The 24,146-nt window shown below is 33.2% G+C and overlaps 1 protein-coding gene and 1 long non-coding RNA gene across 3 annotated transcripts in view; one reads left to right on the top strand and one right to left on the bottom strand.

The window, feature by feature from the left end:
• The window catches only part of LOC133204636 (helicase with zinc finger domain 2-like), a 118,335-nt gene that overhangs the window by 29,744 nt on the left and 64,445 nt on the right, over nt 1–24,146 (top strand). The window lies entirely within an intron of this gene.
• LOC133206428 (uncharacterized) lies at nt 166–15,048 on the bottom strand. 2 transcript variants are annotated; one of them, XR_009723762.1, is made up of 6 exons: nt 14,970–15,048; nt 10,377–10,509; nt 6,138–6,227; nt 5,785–5,994; nt 4,431–4,509; nt 166–1,516 (listed from the first exon to the last, which is right to left on the bottom strand). It is a non-coding gene; the product is annotated as an uncharacterized LOC133206428 (long non-coding RNA). The 2 variants fall into 2 exon arrangements; XR_009723763.1 differs by lacking the exon at nt 14,970–15,048 and adding an exon at nt 10,830–10,965.

The raw sequence follows: 24,146 nt of genomic DNA, 5'->3' as shown, positions 1-24,146 counted from the left end.
AATTTCAAGCATCTGCAATGAGTAGTTGCTGAGAAAACTGTGACCAAAAATTTGTTATGGACAGTCAGACAGACACACACACAGCTAGACAGACAAGGGTAAAACAGTATCTTCTGGAGCAAGAATATAACAATACATTCCCAACACATGAGTCAACATACTACATGTACAACACACATAACAAATAACAAAATTACCACACATAATAAGCTACACTACTAACACACATGTCGAGTCACTACACTATTAACACACATGTCGAGTCACTACACTACTAACACACATGTCGAGTCACTACACTTATAAAATATACATTACAAAAAAAATTATTAAAACACACAATGAGCTATACCAGTAACACACATCAAATTAAAATATACTTTCCCAACACATGAGTTGCCATACTACATATACAACAATCATAACAAATAACAAAAATACCACATATAATAAGCTACACTTCAAACACACATGTCGAGTCACTACACTACTAACACACATGTCATGTCACTACACACTAACATACTTGTGGAGTCACTACAATACTAATATATACACTACAAATAAGTATATTAAATCACACACAATGAGTTATACAAGTAACACACATAAAATTATACATTCCCAACACATGAGTCACCATACTACATGTACAACTCACATAACAAATAACAAAATTACCACACATAATAAGCTACACTACTAACACACATGTCGAGTCACTACACTACTAACACATATGTTGAGTCACTTTACTACTAATATATACATTACAAATAACCATTTTAAATCACACGATGAGGCATATCAGTAACATACATAAAATTATACATTCCTAACACATGAGTCACCATACTACATACGTACACAAAATACCCACACATCATAAGCTACACTCATAACACACATGTCGAGTCACTACACTACTTACACACATGTCGAGTCACTACACTACTAATATATATTACAAAAAACAATATTTACACACATTATGAGTTATACCAGTAACACACATAAAATTATACATTAATTCCCAACACATGAGTCACCATACTATATGTACTATCATACATGTAAAACAAATAACAAAATTACCACACATAACGAGCTATACTACTAACACACATTTCAAGTCACTACACTACCATTCATATAATGTTATATATAAATGAGGTCATATAAGGAGTCAATACATTTACAATAGAGTCAACATGCTCCTAAAACACACTTATATTAGGTCGTTATAGCACTTGTCACATGTACTAGCACATGAATCACTATTATGACAAAAGAATTCTTTAGATGTACATGTAGTTGTTATTTAATCTTTGTCTAGCTGTTATGATATTTTAACAGCAAATTTTATACTCTTTCCTGCAAACTCAAAGATTGCTCTGCTTTCTGGAGGGGCATTCAAACACTTCAATTGACCATGTTTAAGTCATACTGACTTATTCCACTCCACATTGGCACTCTATGGCTGTTTTTCTTTTGTCCACACATCTTACAAATGGAACTGAAATACATAATTATATAATAGAACCATTAAAGCTTTTACATAAAAATGAAATAAAAATATATCAGTGATCAAGTTTCCAATCTTAATTAAGACACAACAACACTTCTTTAAAAGCAAAAGGACAAGAATAAATTTTAAAATTAAAATTCCTAAAACAGCTAGTTAACATTTTGTGTATTTGATTTGTATTAAATGATTATCCTTTAGAACTTGTTAGCCTTTTGAATTACTGTAAATGTATAATATTTAGTGTGTACGATATTTGGCAGAAGTTGATTATTGAGCAAGTTAGCGGAGATTTGATTTAGAGCATTTGTTAATGTTCTTCTTTATGTGTATTTGTGCAAGACATTTAGCGTTGTACTTGAATTAGCGGACATTGCTTTCGGACAAAGGCATTAAAAAGAATACACAGCGAAAAGTATATTCACAACTTAACAAACACTTTCTGAAATTTTGGGTTATCCTTTTCTTTTGTCCTTGCCTTTGGTTTCCTATCAAGCTTTCCAGTTTAAAGTGCCAAACTTTAATCTCATCTTGTTCTATAATTCACATATCAAAAGGTTGGAATCTTTATAGTTAGGACTATATAAGTACTCACAACAGAATACATGCATCTAGACAAATAAGGATTTTTTCAAAATGAAAACATGTATCCAAGCAAGTCACTTATAAGAATATTATAAATGAAAACATTCAACAAGCTACACAAATTAGATTCATTTACCTTTTCCTGTATATTTATCTGTCTCTCATTAGTAACATATATTAATAAATGGAGTAAAATGAAAGATCTAATTTTAATTACACTAAAAGTCTACCAAGTAACAGTAATATGTAATAATTAGTTTTACATGTGTCATAATGTGCATAAGGAGATGGGTGAACAAGGCATGCAAAAAGCCTATAGCTTCAAATGTATAAAAGTCATATTCAAATACTGAGTTTAGTATTTAGAGTAAAGTTCTTCTTATTGAAAGGTATAACATTATATTACAAACAAAACTTTTCTGTGGAAAATTCTTTAAGCAAAAATCATTCTATGATAAAAAAAAAAGTGGTATTCTAGGGGTTGAAACCCAAGCAATGAAATTAAATCCTGAATATCAGTTTTTTTTCTAAGAGACTAACATGCTAACCACTAAACTACATACATGTAGCTCATGACAAAAATGGGCATTTACATATGTAAATAACGTTTAAAAATGTGGCTCTTGACTAAATGGATTTCAAATATATTTCTGAAAGATATGCAGGGTTTGACACTAAGGCACGTCCGACTGACCCAGTCTAGTAAATGCATGGTCCGTCATGTTAAATGTTCAATAACTTGCCCGACTGGTTGTGTGGATGAAATAAATGTTAACTCTCATTTCAGTCTTTCAAATAAATGCTCTGACTAAAAACTTTTTAAAGAAATTTTCTTAATTTTCAGATTGCAAACACAGCCATTGCTCTGAAAAAGAAAACTTTCCTGCATGACACAATTGCTATTTTTTTTAGACCGGCTGTAATAGACAAGTCACAATCGAAACCTCAGCTTTGTTCAGTATCATTTGGTATAAATATTCATTGAATATTATAGTTTTTAATTTATTTACATGTATATTTACGGTAATAATTTTATTTAAGTTCCTTGAATTAATGTTCTTTAAAGCTTATAACATTCGCATGTTCACTTATTGGGCTGCTACCTATAGGCTCAACAGTCTGTCAAAATGTATACATGAACACATGCGAGAGATACACTGTAGTATGGTTTCAAAACTTTTTTCCCATTATAATAGGAGGTTATAAATAGAAAATTTTCAAGTTTGGTCAGGGCTAGTGAATTTGTGGTCAGAGCTAGTAAAAATTATGGGAAGTAGCACAACTGATCTAGTACTCATAAAAGTTAATGTCAAACCATGATATGAATGTTGTTGTGACTAGTGGTGTTCCAATCATCGATTATAATCGAAAATCAGTCGATTGCTGGCATAATCCAAGCGATCGTTTACCAATTTTTTATTCTGATTAATTGGGTTATTTATTTTATTTTAAAAGCGTAATAGTTTTTAAGCCAAATATTCCAGCCGCAACTTTTCTATTAACTTATATGCATATCGTAATGGCACAGACGAAGAGACATTGTATTCATACCCAGGTAACAATGCTCATTCCTGGGTATGGACGTACTTTGGATTCTACAAAATGAGCGTAGAACCAGCTTGACTAGATAGAACATTCTGTCGTTAAAATGATATTGTCCTAAGGACTAGGGGTTGTTCCGAGACACAGTTATTCCAACTACAGCTGGACCACCACAGAAAGTAGTTATTCAACCATTCTTACCATTTAATAAACTAAAATTGACAGACTTTGTAAATGTCCGATTATAATTGATAATTAGTTAGTTACAGTAGCCTGATCATCGATTATGAAATTCTTACCAATTCCCATCACTAGTTGTGACATAAAAGTCTATTTTTAGAAGAGTTGGTCATTTCACCATGTGTTTGTCAAACGAAATAGGAAAAGTTTTAAATATGCTTCGAGTATAATCTTACCAAAATATGGAGTGAAGACCTACTCATATTTAAAAAGTATGATATAGGAGGAAAAAATGACCATTTTTGCCCTCTTTTGGTGTGTATCTGCTATTTCATAGATCAATAATATTAATCGTTATAAGATTGTAGCAAATTGCAAAAATTTTACATAAGGTATACAATAATGTTACATGAAGTATCAAAGAAAATTTTGACATGATTAAGATTTAACTTTTTACATCTTTTTTTGTCACACAATAGGCATTTACTTGCCTTGTTTGCCCATCATCTTTATCAGTAGATAAGGTTTATGATTCAGACGGCATCTGATAATGCAGCAATAAAATGTAAAATGATAGAAATAACTGCACTATGCTCACTTTTTTCCTCCCAGAGCTCTTCTTTTCATCTTCAATTTCCTCCTCTTCATTTCCTCAACTTTTTCTTCTATTGCAAGTTCTGTAAAAAAAAAAATCCAATTCGATAAACTACTAAACTGACAAAAACTCAATTTGTCAAGTTTCGGATTTTACCAGATTCATGAAAAATCTTGGCATACTGAACCTTTTTAGTGATTTATCTGAGAAAAGAGTGGTAAGTAACTTATTCATTTCCATGTACCTGCTTGACTTCGACAGAAACGTTTTGGTACTAGAATGTGAAATACATACTTTTGTTATTACCTAAAATATTTCCATGACCTCAAATTCACCTATATTTCTTGCTGCTATTAAAGCCTGGTCAAGAAATAACGTTTCCCCTATAACAGGCATCATTTAACAAGGTTATGATTCAAAGTTTCAAAGTGTGCAGCTTGATTCACACAAAAGAAAAAAAACATGACTGAACAGATTTACAAATACTTGCAAAGAAGACTAGAAATGTGTCTTGATCGACATTTTCAGCCTAAGGTAAAGTCAGGGCATAGTCATGTAACATGTAACATTTTTCATGATGAATTACCTATATACAGTCCAATCTCATTATCTTAAACTAGATGACACAAAGTAAAAAAAAATAAAGATGTTCCTGGGTTCCAGTAAAGAGTACTCAAATACCACTTAATCATACAGTGAAACCTGTGTAATCCGACATGCACTGGGAGACAAATTTTTTGTCGGAATAGATAGGGCGTCGTATTGATCAGTGTAAAAAAACATAGAAAAAAGTAAAATGGGAATGAAATTTAACGTTGGAATTTACAGTGTGACGGATTGCACAGGTGTCAGATTAGACAGTTTTCACTGTACAATCATATAATTATGGAGATAACGAAGCTCAAGAGTCCATAGAAAAAATACAAATCAGGAGCAAACACGGACCACTAAAAACATCAGAGGTGGGATCAGGTGCAATATAGGAGTAAACATCCTCTGCCAATCATTCACATTTGATGTGTGCTCCTTGTCATGATCGGGAAAACGGAAAAGTCTGTAGACAATTCAATGTATAAACAGACAATTCAATGTGTAAATAATGGCCAAACAATTAGTATTTAAAACATCAGTCCGCATTCGACTTACATGTAATGAAAGATTGTTTTTGCTGACAAGGTCATTGTATCGACCATAGCTAATTACACACATGCAAGTCACTACATCCAGTCAAAGTTGATGTTTTGATATTTTTTCTCAAAATATTTATGAAAGAATAAGATAAGTACACGGTAATTTTGTTGACTTGAAGAAATACATTGATGGGGAAGGGGGGGGGGGGTATTGTGATAATAATTACCTAGTCCTTTTTCATTCTGCCTTTTTCTTTATTTTTTTCCCTTTCTCTTCCGTTCCACCCTCTGGCTCATTATCTTCCATCACTTCATCCCTCTCAGAAATGGTTTCCAGTACAGATAAAGTGGTTGATGAATGACTTACTCAAAATTATGGACCCATGATATAGATGTTGTAATAATGTTACATGACACACACTGCAAGTCACTGTGCCCTGTAAAAATTGTTACCTTCTTCATTTATATTTAAGGATCAAGAACTAAATAAGAATTCATTCTTAAGTTTTACAAAAAAACTATATAAATCAGGATTTGAGAGGGCTTTGTAAAAATACTGTGAGATACATAATGTAATAACCTTGTCCTTTCTTCACCTTGTCCTCCTTGTTCTTCAGCTTTTTCTCCACTTCCTCATCTTCCTTCATTAAATCTTCCCTAGTAGCTGCTTCTAGTAGAAATAAATACCAATAAAATAAATTAAAAAAATCTTGACTCAAGAAACAGTAATGGTTACACATATTACAAAAAGAGAACATTCTTAGAATATTTGTGAAGAACTAAATAAGTATTTTAGCTAATTAAAGTAAAAGACATTCCTATCAAATAGAAAACAAGAAGTCTGTGATCGAGCCAATGCTCACTAGTAATTATAATTCCCGCACTGATTTGAATTTGGTACGGACAAGCACAGGGGTAAACAGGAAGTTGACGTCAAATTCAAACAAAAATGAATCCCACCATATGGCATGCCTAAACAATTTAAAAGTGTGCTAAACTTTCAAGCATCATCCTTAACAGTTGTTGAGAAAACTGTGATGGAAATTTAGTACGGACAGATGGAGGGATAAACAGGAAGTTAACATGGGATTCCTACAAAAATACATCCTACCATATGACATGCCTAAACAGAGAGCGTGCTAAAATATTAAGCACCTTCGATGAGTAGTTGCTGAGAAAAGTGCAACAGAAATTTGGTAAGGACATGGATATAATAAATATGACTAATTTAAATCATGTTTCTGTCATTCCATGTAAGCTTTGATCCTCTTCTGTGGCCCTACCCTACCCCTAGGGTCCATGAATTGAACAAACTTGAATCTACACTACTGGTATTTCAGGAAGCTTTCAAATACATTCAAGTTTCTCAATTAATGCAAAATTGGTTATTTTCACTGGTTTAAATTTTCATGATTTGAGGGGATTTAATTTGTGGTTGAAAAAAAAAAAACATATGACACCATATCATAAAATTTCGATATTTGGTTTCACTACAATGTATACCAGTAGCTTAACACTGGAGGGTTTTTTTTATTTTGCCTACCATGAAATGAGACCTTGATTTTTAAGGTTTCATTTAAAACACATGCATCTTTCACTTATAGAGTCACAGCTTAGTAATCGAACAATCTCATTACCTATTTCAAACATCTTGGATTGACAAGCTAGGAACAAGAATTGAACAGGTACCTATTGATTATAATGCGAGTACTGACAACAACTACCGTCTAGGCTACTGTGATTTGTCAGTTTCAGGAATTAAGATAAGGGATATCAATAATGAACACTTAAGTAATTATTGCAAAATATAAAGTCTAAACATTTCGGAAAGACTATGAATTTTAAATTAATTCTACTGATTTAGTTAAAAGTTTTTGTTAGAGACTGATAAAGGAGACTTAAATTTTCAATTCAACTTTCCAGCATCATGTTTTATACAGTGTAAGCATGGCCTGACTAAATATATGCCTGAGATATTTTAATGTCAGGGTTCAACACTAATGTTAGTCCGTTAGTCTGATCAGACTAATACATTTTCATTTGGACTAATAAAATCTGTCGCTAGTAAGTCCCAACAGACCAATAAAAATTTCTGGAAAACAAAATGAATAAATTACGATTTTCAACAACATTTACTAGAAAACCCTGCATGTATTTTTAGCTTTCTAGCATCTTAGCAGGTAGTAAGGTAATTCTGAGTCAAGTTGGCACTTAATTTTACGACTGACTGATGTGAAATTAAACATTTTAGTGATTATGATTTAGTCCTGTACAAACAATTAAGGTGGATTCCGCCCAGAATTTCGTTGGACACCAAGGGTATTCCATCGAATCCACAAATTCCAGGCTCTCAGAGATTCCGCCTAAATTTAACAGATTCCAGTCATCAAATTCTAGGCTGAATTTAGTTCAGTGGGAAAATAGCTGGAAATTATAAAAAGAAATATTTTGGACAGTTTAAATGGAATCTATATTCAGGCGGAATCCTGTTATTTCAATTCTAGGTGGAATTTCAATTTCCATGCAGGCAGAATGTCAATTTCCAGGCGGAACTAATTACATTTTCGCCTCAAATTTCCAGCTAGTCTCCGCTTGGTTAACGCTTGGTTTCTGCTTATATTGCTTTAACATTTATAGTAAGTTTTACGCCTGGAATTTTACTGAGAATTCTGTCTTGATTATGCCTTTTTCCAGGTGGAACATTTTGTACAGGGTATGATACATAAAGATGTCAAACGTTTTGAGTATAATGAACGAGATCAGGAATATGTTCATACTTCCTGCATGATCACAAGATGCTCACCTGAGCACTATGGCTAGGAAAAAGCAGAATTCAGTTCAGTCTTGAAAGGTTGAAAAGTTTAAATAAAAAAGTGGTTCGTGGGGGGGGGGGGGGGGGGGTCATGAATTGAACAAATTTGAATCTACATTATCTGAGGATACTTCCATTTAAATATGACCAAACATGACTTTGCTGTTCTTGAGTAGAAGATTTTTAAAGATTTAACCTATGTATTCCTATGTAAAACTTTGATCGCCCATTGTGGCCCCACCCGACCCCCGGGGGTCATGATTTGAACAAACTTGAATCTACACTACCTGAGGATGCTTCCATGTAAATATGACCAATCATGGCTTTGCTGTTCTTGAGAAGAAGATTTTTAAAAATTTTTCCTATATATTCCTATGTAAAACTTTGATCACCCATTGTGGCCCCACCCGACCCCCAGGGGTCATGATTTGAACAAACTTGAATCTACACTATCTGAGGAGGCTACCATATAAATATGACCAATCATGGCTTTGCTGTTCTTGAGAAGAAGATTTTTAAAGATTATTCCTATATATTCCTATGTAAAACTTTGATCGCCCATTGTGGCCCCACCCGACCCCCGGGGGTCATGATTTGAACAAACTTGAATCTACACTACCTGAGGATGCTTCCATGTAAATATGACCAATCATGGCTTTGCTGTTCTTGAGAAGAAGATTTTTAAAAATTTTTCCTATATATTCCTATGTAAAACTTTGATCGCCCATTGTGGCCCCACCCGACCCCCGGGGGTCATGATTTGAACAAACTTGAATCTACACTATCTGAGGAGGCTACCATATAAATATGACCAATCATGGCTTTGCTGTTCTTGAGAAGAAGATTTTTAAAGATTATTCCTATATATTCCTATGTAAAACTTTGATCGCCCATTGTGGCCCCACCCGACCCCTAGGGGTCATGATTTGAACAAACTTGAATCTACACTACCTGAGGATGCTTCCACATAAGTTTCATATTTTCAAGCACAGTGGTTCTTGAGAAGAAGATTTTTTAATGATGCCATTAATTTTTCACAAATTCTTAATTATCTCCCCTTGGAAGAAGGCGTGGCCCTTCATTTGAATAAACTTGAATCCCCTTTACCCAAGGATACTTTGTGCCAAGTTTGGTTGAAATTGGCCCAGTGGTTCTTGAGAAGAAGATGAAAATGTGAAAAGTTTACAACAACAACGACAACAACAACGACAGACAACGGACAAATTTTGATCAGAAAAGCTCACTTGAGCCTTTGGCTCAGGTGAGCTAAAAATCTTTGGAATAAAACACTTCATGTACTTTTAAAAAACTATAAAAAGTACATTGTAATCAGTCTTCGACAAATCCCGGGAGTCCGAAGCCCGGGACCTGGTAAAATTGGAAGGGGGCATGTGGAAATTGCACACTTACAAGCCCAAAGGGCATGCGAATTCTGAGGCCTAAGCCTCCGTATTATCAAATTAAGTAATACCAATAACACTAAATGTACTTAAAAGTCTGATTTTTCATCTGAAGTGGAGCACCAAATAAAATTTTAACGATAGTTTATTCTACCACGATTTCCAGGGAACTCTTTTGCAAAAGAAACACAAAAAGTGTACAGGTTGAAAACAATATTAATGGCTAGACAATAGATCGATAGAAATGGATTTCGGATCATTTCCTTGCCATGAAAAGGCAAATAAGAATAAAATTACTTGATAAAATTCTGGGCATGTGAATATTTGTTCGGGCTAGCGTAATAAGTGGTTAAACCTGCCCGAAGGGCATGTACTGAAAAAAAGATTTGGCAAAGACTGCATTGTAATGTTTATTTTTAGATAAATCGTTACAAAACACTGATCTTTCCTTTTTTGACGGACTCATGTGAAGTAGTAAAACAAGGACATGTTTGTTGAAACACCCTGTATTAAAGGGATTTCAACGCTTATGTACATGATGTATTTGTTTAATCATTCATCCCACCCCAAAACAAAAAAAGAAGCTTTTTAAAACAATTCTACTTACGCATTAGAAGTACTGCCATCTTTTTTTCTCCTGGTGAAGATTCAAAATATAATTAAATGGGTTTGTGTTCACTGGCCAATAGTTTTAAACACCATCTGCAGGAACCTTGAAGTTTTCCTGTATCACCATGAACCTAAAAAAATCGATGTTATACTTCAGTATAAACATATACTTCACAAAACATCCATCCTAAAACATTCACAGACAGACATTACACACATACAAACGTTCCACGTTCCATTTATGTTCATTATTTAAAAATAATCATAAATTATGAATTTGCTTCATCTTGCACTGATTTAAGTCCCAACATTGTTTAGTTAAATAAATAATACAGTTAAAAAGCATGTTTTACTGACCATGCTGACAAATAATACATTAGACAAAATTAATACATGTATCGATCATGCTATCAATAAAATATGAAAAATGTTAGTGTTCATGTTCACACACACTTGAATAAGTTGACTGACTGCTTCCAAAGAATGTACATGTCCTCATTCATGTAATCCTGTTCCATGAAAATAGTTTTCATTTATACCCCTTCATAAAATGACACATGCATGTCACTTACATACTGCAAGACCCTGCCGGCCTGTACATTGAGTACACTACTTTCACTTTGAACTTGACTGAATACCGATTCCGACCTCGTTTGTGAATTTTTGTGTACATATTGAATCCTTATGTAAAAATATATTCAACTTAGCTTTGAATTAATAAATAATATAAATTGACACATTAATTGAATTTATTCGCTACATACATGTAACTGTAAACAACAGGAGGTATGAGAATTAGCTGTATGTTCATAAGGGGGGGGGGGGGGGGGGGGTTACTCCCATATGAAACTGTCTGGGTGGTTTAAACACAGGCACAAATTTAGCTTCCATAAACCTGTAACAGACTAGCATTTCTCCTCCTATATATGTAAAATATGTATAGAAAGCCATGCGAAAAAGTGGTCAAGGCAAGAACAGGCATGGGATAATGACTGAAATATAACACAGTGTAACGTGTTTGGGTCCGTGAATCTGGGTAGATCCTTAATCAAGACAATTAATTAAACAAATGATTAAAAATGATAAGTGACAAAGGATGTGAAAAATAAACGAGTCAATATATACAGATATAAATAATATTAGGATTTCCTATCCTTAACATAAAGCATACAACTATCTTTAAACAATTATTGGTATAGGTCTCGCACAGGTCTGTATCTTATATGTATCAGTACCAGGACAGGTACGGGTCTCAAATCCGGGATAGGTCCTGTACTCAGACAGGTCTGTGTCCTGCATGTATCAGTACCAGGACAGGTACGGATCTTCGAGGTCTCTGTCCTGTACACAGACAGACCTTAATAAAATTCGAGGAAAAGTAATTACAACTTTATTAACCTGAATAATGTAAACCCAGTATACTAGACACCGTATACTGTATTAATTACAAGCCTTATTAACCTCCGCCGTACCTCACTATTGTGCTTTCAACAACCGTCTACACTGCGCTCCAACTGTAATGTATACCCGGACTACCCTTGGCCGCTATCGTATCACATTACGATAAAGTCCGGCTGGCGTAATGCATAAAGACATCCCGAGCCCGATCTCTGTCACAACAGTTTTACAAATAAACCCTTCACAGAAAGTTGTGCTAGGTTCCCTACATGAACTCATGGATTCTGAAAAACCTGTACCAGAAACCTGTGCCATTTTCCATATCTGGAGACCCTGATTTGGGAAACCGACCATGTCAAAAAATAACCAAATATGGAGTCATGAGATCTGCATGTGCCTTAATTAATTCATCTAGATCTGGGTTAGGATCTTGGAGAATCCCCTGATGTTGCTGTAGATGCCAAATAGAGACTGAATACAAACTTTAAATGCTTTACATTATTAATTTGATTAGGTTTAGAATTTTTAAAGTTTGAAATTAATACATGTATGAGAGTGCCACATTCATTTTTATAGAACTTATCTACACTATCATTTTAACAATATATAGTAGTTTCTTATTAAGAATCAAATGATTCAATGCACAATTCTATAGTAATTTAACTTAATTAGGCCAAATGAAAAAAATTATGTGTTTCTGGTGACATATGCTAAAAAAAATTAGGCTAGGTAAGTAGGGAATAACTTTTTTTTTTACTTTACTGTTAATTTTGTTTACTTGTTTGTTGGTTGTTTAATTCCCTTTCGAGAAATTTTCACTCATATGGAGATGCAACTACTTGTCGGTGGAGGGCTGCAAATTAATAGACCTATACTCCGCTCTCAGTGAGGGATCTTTTTCATGCCAGCACCTACTGCGACATAGGACCTCTGTTTATATGGTCTCATCCGAAGGACCGGTCTTCACGTCCTACAGTGGGATTCGAACCTGCAATCTAAGGATCAACTCCTTACTTGGCGACTCTAGAGCAAACACTCTAACCACTGCGTCACACAAGCAACACTTTTTATTTTGAAAGCATCAATTAATTATTCTGTACATTGTTTTTCTATCATATACATGTACATAAACATACATGTATATGAATAAACAAACAAACATATATATATATATATATATATATATATATATATATATATATATATATATATATATATATATATATATATATATATTAGGGATGTCAACGAATAGTCGACTATTCGACTATCAGTCGAATGGACCGACGATCGAATAACGAAACGACATTCGAATAAATAAATTCAATAAAAGAGTGAAAAAGATATGGAATTCTCATCCTAAAATTGAGAAACCGTCTTTCCTCAGACACAGTCGATAAGATAATTTTCCTCATTAAGATCTGCTGACTTTACATGTAGATAGTACAGTAATTAGAAATACTTCACTTCCGCGTGAGTTATTTATCAATTAATGTGTTGTTTTTGTAATAAAATTATCTCAGTATACTGGGCTTTGTTTGTAAAATTATTAATTGGACTTGATCTCAGATGATGTACCCATTATAGCCGTGACATGTTTGGACACTACGATAATTATTATAAAATTAATATTCTTTTACAAATTTCAAAGACATTTTGATAACCGGGACCAAAAGTTTGTTCAACTGTTTAACATTATCACAGACATCTGGCGTGTGGATAGCGTGTGTTTTTAACCCCCTTCCCCCAATTATTTTAATAAGCTTTAAAAAATATGTAGCACTGTCATTTTTTATGCTTACTTAAAACGTCTTTACAGACCGATTTATGGACAAGATTTAGTTAATATAAACACGCTATCCACATTTAAGGTGCATGTGAACATCGGTGTGTAACATTAATTTTGTTGTTACTTTTAATAAATTTGAAAAACGGTTTTGAGAATAAAAAATTAAAAAAAATTAAAAATAAGTCATGTACCAAAGAGGTTTGAAATAAAATTCTAATTTCCAAAAAAGATTCGAATATATTCGACTATCGTTCGAATAATGCAATCGAATATTCGACTAAGGAAAATAAATATTTTGACATCCCTAATATATATATATATATATATATATATATATATATATATATATATATATATATATATATATATATATATATATATATAAAGTAGGAGTACTCTTTAAAACTCTTGGATAAACAGGTTTTTACAGTGTACGAGACATGCATTTTATGGACTGCACTATGAGAAAACTTTACTATGAACAAAAGTATGATTCAAAATCTCGATTTGGAATAAAAAGTAGTAGAGTCGGTGGGTAAAATTAGGTCAGCTGGGTTATGGGAAATACAGGTTGTTGTTTTTTTTCAGCCTAAGTTTGTTCAATTTGAATTTAATAAAATCATAACTTTCTTTATCATGTGATGACACAAAATGAAATGAGATTGTTAACTTAGGTTAAATCATCATTGATCAACAAAGACTATTTCAATGTCTGTCAGCTTGCATTGAAACAACCAAGGATAAAGATTTCAAATGGCTTCTATATTAGACTTACTTACTTAGACTTTTAGTTCAAAAGTGACAAAATCATTCAAGTTGACCTAAGTACAATTCCAAGTGATATACATGTATATTAGTTATGTATCTTTTATAAAGTAAGAAAGACACAAGCTATATTAGCTCAGGATCATGAATCCTTCTAATCTGATTTGCACAAAGGAAGTTATGATCATGCTATGTAAAAAGCCGTGAGATTAAAAATACATGTATATAGTTTGAACCAAATCTGCCTCATTCAAATTTTGTAAGTTAGAAACTGTCTTCTTGGGACAAGTATTCCTTGCCTACACATTGGTTTCTGTGCACAAGAACACCTTGCTTTCAACCTCAGATTCTGTGTCCATATCTTGGGTCTGTGGAGCCCGTACATCTTTTCTAAATTTCATATATGGGTTCCGTGCCTTAACTGTGTCTATATACACTATGTCTATTTCACCTCAACATTTTGGAAGGACACTATATTGCGACTCGATTTGTTTTAAAATATGCACATTAAGCAAAATAAAAGTTGTGTATTTCATAGATTTCAACAATTGGAAATGATGATATTATTAAATTACAAACTTCAACTCAGCCTGAAAGTACAATTTTTTTAACAAGTAGAATTTCTCTTAGCATGCTTACCAATAGACGTACTCAATATATATGGGGTATACAGTCCACCAATACATTTCCCATAGGCGACAATGTAAACCTTTTCTCACACTGTTTTAAATCCTTGCTTTACATTTAAGGATGGAACAACTCTGAAATAACATCTCAAGGTGGAATGTCAGATTGTTTTCCGGCCAAATGCACACATTCGCAAAAAATAAACATCTGAAAATGAAAGTAATTAAAACAATAAAATTAGAGCATTAACATTTCCAAAATCTAGGGTGTGCACATATCAAACTATACAATTCCTTTCCTTTAAAGGCGCCCGCGTGGAGCAGTGGTTAGAGCGTCTGCTCTAGAGTCGCGGAGTAAGGAGTTGATTCTTACGTCGCGGGTTCGAATCCCACTGTGGGACGTGGAGACCAGTCCTTCGGATGAGACCGTATAAACCGAGGTCCCATGTCGCAGTAGGTGCTGGCACAAAAAAGATCCCTCACTGCTCAATGGCCATAAATGCCGAGTATAGGACAAAATTTGCAGCTCTCCACCAGCAAGTGGTGGCGTCTCCATATGAGTGAAAAATTCTCGAGAGGGACGTTAAACAACATACAAACAAAACAAACCTTTCCTTTAAAAGATATAATGTCGAAATCTTTCCAATGAACAGAGCCAAGGGAAAATTGAATGCACACTTTGGTGCTAATATGGTTGATTTAATGACCATTTTAAATTTTTTTTACTTCAGTGCAATTATCATGATTATGGTGCATGGCACAAGCCTTCAGCATATGCCAGCGAGTATGTTAATCTTTCTGTACGTCGATGCAAGTTTTTTAAGCTTTGTACATGCTGTAGTGTGGCAAAGCCTTAATTTGAAGAGGTGTGGAGCAACCTTTACATCTTTTGTGTGTGTATGTGAATTTACAAGAGTCTCACTTAGCCTATCTTCTTTTACGTGTTGGTATCACAGCTGTATCACGTATCACGCTCACAAACACCACAGTGAAAGGTTTAAAATTTATGCACAACCAAACCTTTGTGAAATATCTGCACTTGACTGATATCACATGCATGACTTAATAATTTTATACGTGACTCGAATGACCTCTGATTTGTTTATCATGTAAATATTTTGAACTTGTCATTTACACCTTTATATAACGTTTCTTACTCTATACTTACCATGAGGGGTATTTACATACTAAAATAAATCACAGAATGACATCGAAGGTATAATCCAATAAGTATTTCTATGTTATTAGGTTCACAATCAAGCATCACGCCACAACAGTTACGATTAAGTAGTAATTCGTTCCGGTGATGACTCGGAATGAAATTTTACACAGAAAAAAAAAAGTTTATTACTTGAGTAAATTTGAGTAGAATAGGTTAATCAGACAATTTTTTTTTTACTAGAAATAAACAAGGTAAATGGAGAGGGGGGGGGGGGAGGGGGGAGGCATTAACAATGTTCAAATAGATATTTCTATATATAGTCCCTGATTAGACTAAGTGTAAAATTTATGCAGTTCTTTATATATACGATGGACAATGTTTAGCAATTCATGCACCGATCCAGTCCAGTCCACTCATATTTTTTTATTTTTATTTTTTTATTTTTTTATTTATTTATTTTTTTTTTTTTGAGTTTTCAAATTGTAGTTTTTCTCGGGGGGGGGGGGGGATTGACAAGTTTGCGTTTTTTAAAATTTATCTATTTATTTTTTAAGTTTTGGGTAAATTTCTCAATTGGATTTTTTGGGGGGAGGGGGGGGCATGGACCCCCCCCCCCCGGAAGAATTCCTGGATCATCTCCTTCTGAGGAAACAATAGTGAACATGAATCACTAACTCTAATGAATAAATAAGGTAAAGTCTTGGAAACCACATTTTACAATTACCGTAATCACACCTCATCAAGTCTAGAGACTGTAATTATTTCTCTTACACGGACAGGTAAGCAACTAATGATTAAAGTTTCCAATTTGAATACATGTACAAAAACTTGCAGATTTTCATATTTTGATTAGTTTACCAGCTTTAAGGACACATACAAGAAGAACTGAGCATACTTTATTTTTGGATGAAAGAGAACTCTGATCTTGTCTACATTAGCCGTAGTATTTTAAAAATGCATTTCCCCTTCCGATCAAAACAGTTTATCATACACGTACCTCCATTATAAAGATATCTAATCTTTCTCAATTCTTTTTATACAATACATGTGTAGGTGTTCCATTGTGACATACATCAGGGACATTGTATTAGAAAATATTTAAATGAATTTGTTCATTTGAAATTCTGTAAAATCAGTCGAGAAACATTTAAAATCGAAAAGTGTGATTCTTATATGGTGAGAACGTACTGTTAAATACTTTTGTAATCATACATATTTGAAGCAGTTTTTTTTTAAATAAAGAATAAATTACAAATGAAGTGCATGTCTTGGACAAAGATAAATAAGATAAATAATTTCTAACTTCATAAAATAATTTATTTAACTTCTGAACTGAAGATGTGTTGATGGCAATATGTGTGACTATAAAGGATAGAGATAATTCCAGTTCAGTTCATAACTAGAACAAAGAACCAGATACGTTTGATATATTACATGAAGTATAATTTTTTATATAAGTTGAACATAATTAATTGATACGAGTGCATGAAATAGAAACATGTCAACATTATGAATAATTCGAGAAAATTCGAACTTAGACTCGATGACGACTGCAAATTATGCTTAACAAATGGATTGGGCCATGTAGTGGATTTAAAGTTATATGGAAATATATTTAAATAATTCTTTAACCTTAAAGTTTTATTTTTGGATTATAACTAAGGGATTTGAACATAAATTTTTCAAGGGCATATAAACAACGAAATCTAAATACTCTATGTTTATCGAGTGATTGATTAATATCTTTGTATATGGAAACGATGTGATGTTTTGTAATTAACGCTTTAATTCACGGTAAAATCAACAGAAAATTAACTTACCTGATGAGATCATTTGTTGCTTTGTAGAAAAATCGAGATCATTACACACCGGAAGTCGGCCATAGTATTAGTCTGCATTGCGCATGCGCTAGAATCAAAACCGAGTAAAGTGTGTAAGGGCCATTTTTTGATCATAAGTCGGTGTGTGAAAATACGGGTGTAAACCGTCAAATGACACCAACTTTTTTTCTCGATTTTTTGGGCATAAATAATCGAGAACTACCCATTTTTCGTAAAACGGCAACTCACTACAGTGATTACTGTAGTGACTTGAAAAACTGTAGTGAGTTGATTGATGTGTCAATAAGTACCTGAGCTGAGTTGAAGGTGTTTACAAACGCACCCTCCCTCACACACACACACACACAAGGGTGTGTTTGTAAGACCCCGATACTCACTACACGTACTAGGTAACACACCAGCAAGTCACTACATTTTGAAGAGTCACCACTTACACTCATGTAGTGAGTTTTCTAAAGTGTTGAAAACGGAATTTCGCACCGTATATTACCCAGAAAATACAAAATTGTTCATAGTGTGAGTTTCCGGTCTGAACGTGATTTTTTCCACACACATTTTCATGCTGCACCATGGCGTTTACACACTTTCCCCTGATGGATTTTTTGCGCATGCGCACGAGTAACTTCCGTGAAAATGGATATCAACAGTAAAAGTAAGTTATTAACAACATATTTTGACAATTTTTACACAGTATAAAATCCGAATTAACTGTTTTTGACATGTTTTATTATTATTCAGTCGCTTAAAGACCAGAGTACTGATAAAAAAAATTATAACATGATTTTAACAGATTATTTTGTTAGAAATGACATTCAGTTAAGGATGTGAATTAAGTTGCACTTCTTCTAAGGATATTTTCTCTATTAATTGAAATAATTAACTTTAAAATAACGTACCTTGTTTAATGAAATTATTATTTTAAACTTTAAAATCAGTTTTATATGTTACATAACATTTATTAATATTGACTGAATTTCCTCGAAACTCCGACATTTTAAAGTAGTTTGTCAAAGGCAATGCGATTGCAAACAAATAAATTAATAAATTATAGGCCCTAAGTTTGTCTTTTGTGCACTTAACATTAGGGTATTGAAAAAAGTCATTGTGAGTTACTGGTTGTAAAAGTAGAATGAGGGATAATCCGAATTTCCTGATCAAGAATGATAAAAGTGGACTTACCTTTTCTTAAAAAAAAAATGTTTAGTAAATAAACATATGTAAATATTTTAGTTTAAAACAAGTGAATTTGTTTTAGTGTTCTTTTATCCGTTTGTTTGGTGTTTTTTTTTTTTTTTTTTTTTTTAGTGTTTTTTATCTGTTTTAAACAATTCATTTTAAATAATGTTGCCTTATCTAATGAGATTATTTCTTCATTCTAATGAAATTATTTCATCATATAATCTCACATTTTATATACCAGTAATTTGACTTTACCAGAACTTCCTGAAAGTTTAGTTTATTTTGAAAGAATTGAGTTTGATACAATTGCAAAATATTCAAGAGAAAAAATAAAATTCTTTCATATTTGCTTTATATTAAAGAACAAGTAATTAAAATAATTGTTTGCTTGTTTACCATCCCTTTGAAAATATTTCTCTCGTACTGAGATGCCACCACTTGCCGGTGGAGGGCCAAAAATTTAGACCTGTGCACCCATAAGCAATTATGGATCTTTTTCATGCCAGCGCATACTATGAAACAGAAGCTCGGTATATACTGTCATCAAAGGACCTGTCCCCATGTTCCCCAATGAGATTCGAATCCGCAATGTAAGCTGCATCTCCAGAGCAAATGCTATAACCACTGCACATAGTATTAGTAATTAAAAAAAATAAATGCGAGTTAAATGGAAAGAATTTTCAAGCTTTCTTTATGCAAAAGGACGGGAGCAAAATAAATCAACATTTTTAGACTAACATTTTGGTTGGCTTTCAGTTTTCAGATTATTTCTGCTGCTGTAGGGTCAGTGCTGAGTTTTAGTAACTGAGATTCTTTAAATGTGATCATGTTTACATGTAAAATTTGTTGAATCAATTTCATTTTCATTTATTAATTTTTCCCCTTATCTATTAATTCATTTTGCCATTCAATTGAATAGTTTTAATTTTATGACCAATAATGTGTTTTTCTATTTTTAACCTAATTCTTATCAATTAATTTTTCATTTGAACTGCCACCAGACAGGTTGTAACACTCCAATTTTACACTGTTGTAAAAACTGAGCAAACTTGACTTAAACATGAGGTCTATTTGTTAAAATCTGTTAACCTTTACATGATTTAATATATTAATAACTACCGTAATGGTTGAGATTCAGTATCTCAAACACTGCTATCTAGAATACCATTGATATGTCGGAGTGACATGGATATGTCGGAGTGGTCCAACCATATATCATTTAAGTTTATTATACTTTCATGTAACTTAGTTGAATCTGATTCATCGAGAAACATTTGTTAAAAAACACTATTACCCACTGAATGATGAAGTCATGCCCTCCGGCATAGCAACAGTCAACAATGCTTGATGACGGGTGATATTCCAAAAATAGTGACTGCGCAGAATTTATGTGCGCAAGGTTCACTTTTATATGTATTCGCATAAAACATTCAGCATAATATAATAAATATTGCATGTAGTTGAGTGTAACATTGAAAATTTTCACCCCAAGAAAACCATTGTCAACCGAGGCGCAGCCTCGGTTGGCAATGGTTTTCTTGGGGTGAAAATTTTCAATGTTACACTCAACTTCATGCAATATTTATATAATTTAACCCTCGATATCCTGAATCCTTGGGAATCTTGAAGTTCTTTCTCAGTAATATAAAGTTTGAGATTGTATTATTTAAATACTGCATGTAGTTGAGTGTAACCATGGTAACATTGAAAATTTTCAGCCTTAGAAAACCATTGTCAACTGATGCACAGCTGAGGTTGACAATGGTTTTCTTGGGGTGAAAATTTTCAATGTTACCCTCAACTGCAACTACATGAAGTATTTTTTATATCATACTGAATGTTTTATACAAATACACATTACAGTGAGTCGCCCGCGTGGCGCAGTGGTTAGAGCGTCTGCTCTAGAGTCGTGAAGTAAGGAGTTGATCCTTACGTCGTGGGTTCGAATCCCACTGTGGGACGTGGAGACCGGTCCTTTGGATGAGACCGTATAAACCGAGGTCCCATGTCGCAGTAGGTGCTGGCACGAAAAAGATCCCTCACCGCTCAATGGCCGTAATGCCGAGTATAGGACAAAATTTGCAGCTCTCCACCGGCAAGTGGTGGCGTCTCCATATGAGTGAAAAATTCTCGAGAGGGATGTTAAACAACATACAAACAAACAAACACATTACAGTGAAGCTTGCGCGCATAAATTCTGCAGAGTCAATATTTTTTTGAAATATCACCTGTAGTCAAGTAATGTCGACTGTTGTTATCCTGGAGGGTGTGGCTTCATTATTCAGCGGGTAATAGTGTTTTTAACAAATGTTTCTTGACGAATCAGATTCAGCTAATTTAAATGAAAGTAAAATATTAAAAATTATGACTTAGTCGGCCTTTAATCTATCTAGGAGTACTACAATTAGTAAATGTTTGGGTTTTTTAATACATATAATACAATACAGAACAATGTGTTTGGATATAGCAAAGAGACAATCTCATTTATGCAATATGTTGTAAAAATGACAATTTAAAAAAAAAATATTTGGGGGGGGGGGGGGGTCCTGAATCTGCCACTGTTAAAGTACCTGAAAGTGGTCAATAAATCACAACTTACGTAGGGAAGTCATTGATTACTAGTCTGATAATTAGTATGGGTTAGGAATTAACAAGACATATAGTATAGATTGAAATAGTAATACCTGCTTAACTGGGTTAGCAAAATAACAATGAAACTCCAAAAATTTTAAATACAGTCAGACCTTGATATCTGAGGATTCAAGATATCCAGGGCAAAATACCCAAAGAATAAGGGTTTGGGACTTCAAAATCCCTTCAACATATCCATGATATTCAATATATCAGTGTCATGGATACTGAAGTTCAACTTAAGTAATTATTGCATGAAAACTTGATATGTTTATATACATATACACTATGCATATATGCATATGCCCTATATGTTTGCACTATATATATACACAAACTAATTCTCATTAATTAGAAAACAGCAATATGTTGCTATACAGATATCATGATTTATCGAGTTTGGTGATGCATTGAATTCGCACATTTTAGGGTAAATACAATGTACAGAGCTACAGTTTATTAGACTTTTTAATAAGATTTCTTGTCGCCTGCATGACGCAGTGGTTAGGGTGTCTGCTCTAGAGTCGCGGAGTAAGGAGTTGATCCTTACGTCGCAGGTTCGAATCCCACTGCGGGTCGTGGAGACTGGTCCTTCGGATGAGACTGTATAAACCGAGGTCCCTTGTCACAGTAAGTGCTGGCTCGAAAAATATCCCTCACTGGCCCTGAGTGCCGAGTATAGGTCAACATTTGTAGCCTTACACCAGCAAGTGGTAGCATCTCTATATGAATGAAAAAATCTCAAGAGGGACATTAAACAACAAACAATCAATCGATCAACAAGATTTATTAACTGGAATGAAATCTATAAGACATCAGGCCTAAGGGAAAAAACATGCTTGTATACATGTACCATTACTTGCTAATAAAAAATAGGGTTGATAGGTAAAATTTTGTTTTTATTTTGTTTAAATCTTTTTTATAAAGGCATAAACATTGCAATTCATTTTTTTAATAACAATTTGAAATTTTTGCAGAAAGATTGGAAATGACAAGGGTTAAAAACATGAAGAATGCTGAAAAAAAGATTTTAGGGAGTGCCAACTCACTTCGACATACATGTATCCCTGGTATTTGAGATATCAGTATTCTAGATAACAACCTTCATCAAAAGAAATTAAAATCTATAACAGGACATGAATGCCTTACCCAGGATAAATTTTGATGAAACAAGGAACAAAGTATCAGGCTTCTATGGTTCAAAATCAGAGTAAAGGAGGAATGATGAGGTCAAGGTCAAAGGAAACTTTATAAAGGTTTGAAATATTATGACACAGTTGAATAACTCTCACCAAGTTTGTGTTATTGTATGTTTGATAGAAATATTATGAATACTTTCTTTAAAAAAAAGAGCTGCAACTAAAATAAATAGTAAGATTAATGATTAACAAAAGGAACAGGTCATAATTTGGACACAGTTGAAATGTTATCACCAATATGTGTCAGTGCAAGTGCATAGATAAAAATAAATTAAAAGATTTTTATAAGACTAAGCTACAAAATAAGGAATAGCAAGGTCAAGGTCAAAGGGAAGATCAAGATAAAAAAAATTGACATAGTTTATCAGTTCTCAGATATGTGTATAGATAAAAATATCTTAAATAATTTCTTTGAAATTGAGCTAAATGCAGATTGAAATAGTTGGGTCAATATCATAGGGGTCACAATAAAAAATTCAGGACACATTTGAATACTTCTTACCAACATGTGATAGTACACTGTATGTGTATTTGGATTAAAAAAAATTTGAACAGAAAAAATGGACACATTTGAATAGTTCTCACAATATATCATTGTGTGAATTTAGATAAAGATATCTTGAATACTAAGTATTTCCTTTGAAAATCAGCTGAATGTTAAATTCAAGTGTAGTAAAGTCAATATAATAGGGAAAGTCAGACTTTCAGAGGATTGTTGGAAACATGCATTAAATAATAATTATTTCTGATTTAATTGTAATATTATTTTTTTTAGTTTTGAGGGTAGGGGAATCATATTCAACATTTTCTATTATATTGTCAATTTCTATCAGAGCCTTCCTATTTGTGTATTTTTTTATGCACTGTACAGCAAATACCTGACCATCCTTAGATTTATTTACAACTTTTATGAGTCTATATAAGCAGGCAACACATTTTTTCTTGGAACACTTTAGATAAACATACGTATGTACAAGTAAATATTTTTTGGAAAGAATTTTCAGCATAATGTCATGAACCACAGAAAGCATACAAAATAATGCAACATCCGCTTAATAAGTTTATTTGGCTTCGTATTCTTAATTACTAGGATAATTTGAATTGCAATATCAATTACATTCAAGTTTCCACAAATTTATAGTCCATGAATAAGAGACTAGGCAATATTATTCACCAGA

The sequence above is a fragment of the Saccostrea echinata genome, unplaced genomic scaffold, assembly GCF_033153115.1.
Source record: "Saccostrea echinata isolate AGI-Se365-2 ecotype Australia unplaced genomic scaffold, CSIRO_AGI_Sech_v1 ptg000054l, whole genome shotgun sequence".
NCBI classification, from domain to species: domain Eukaryota; kingdom Metazoa; phylum Mollusca; class Bivalvia; order Ostreida; family Ostreidae; genus Saccostrea; species Saccostrea echinata.
Note: the sequence above shows the minus strand (reverse complement) of the source record. Positions and strands in the feature narration are given on the sequence as shown.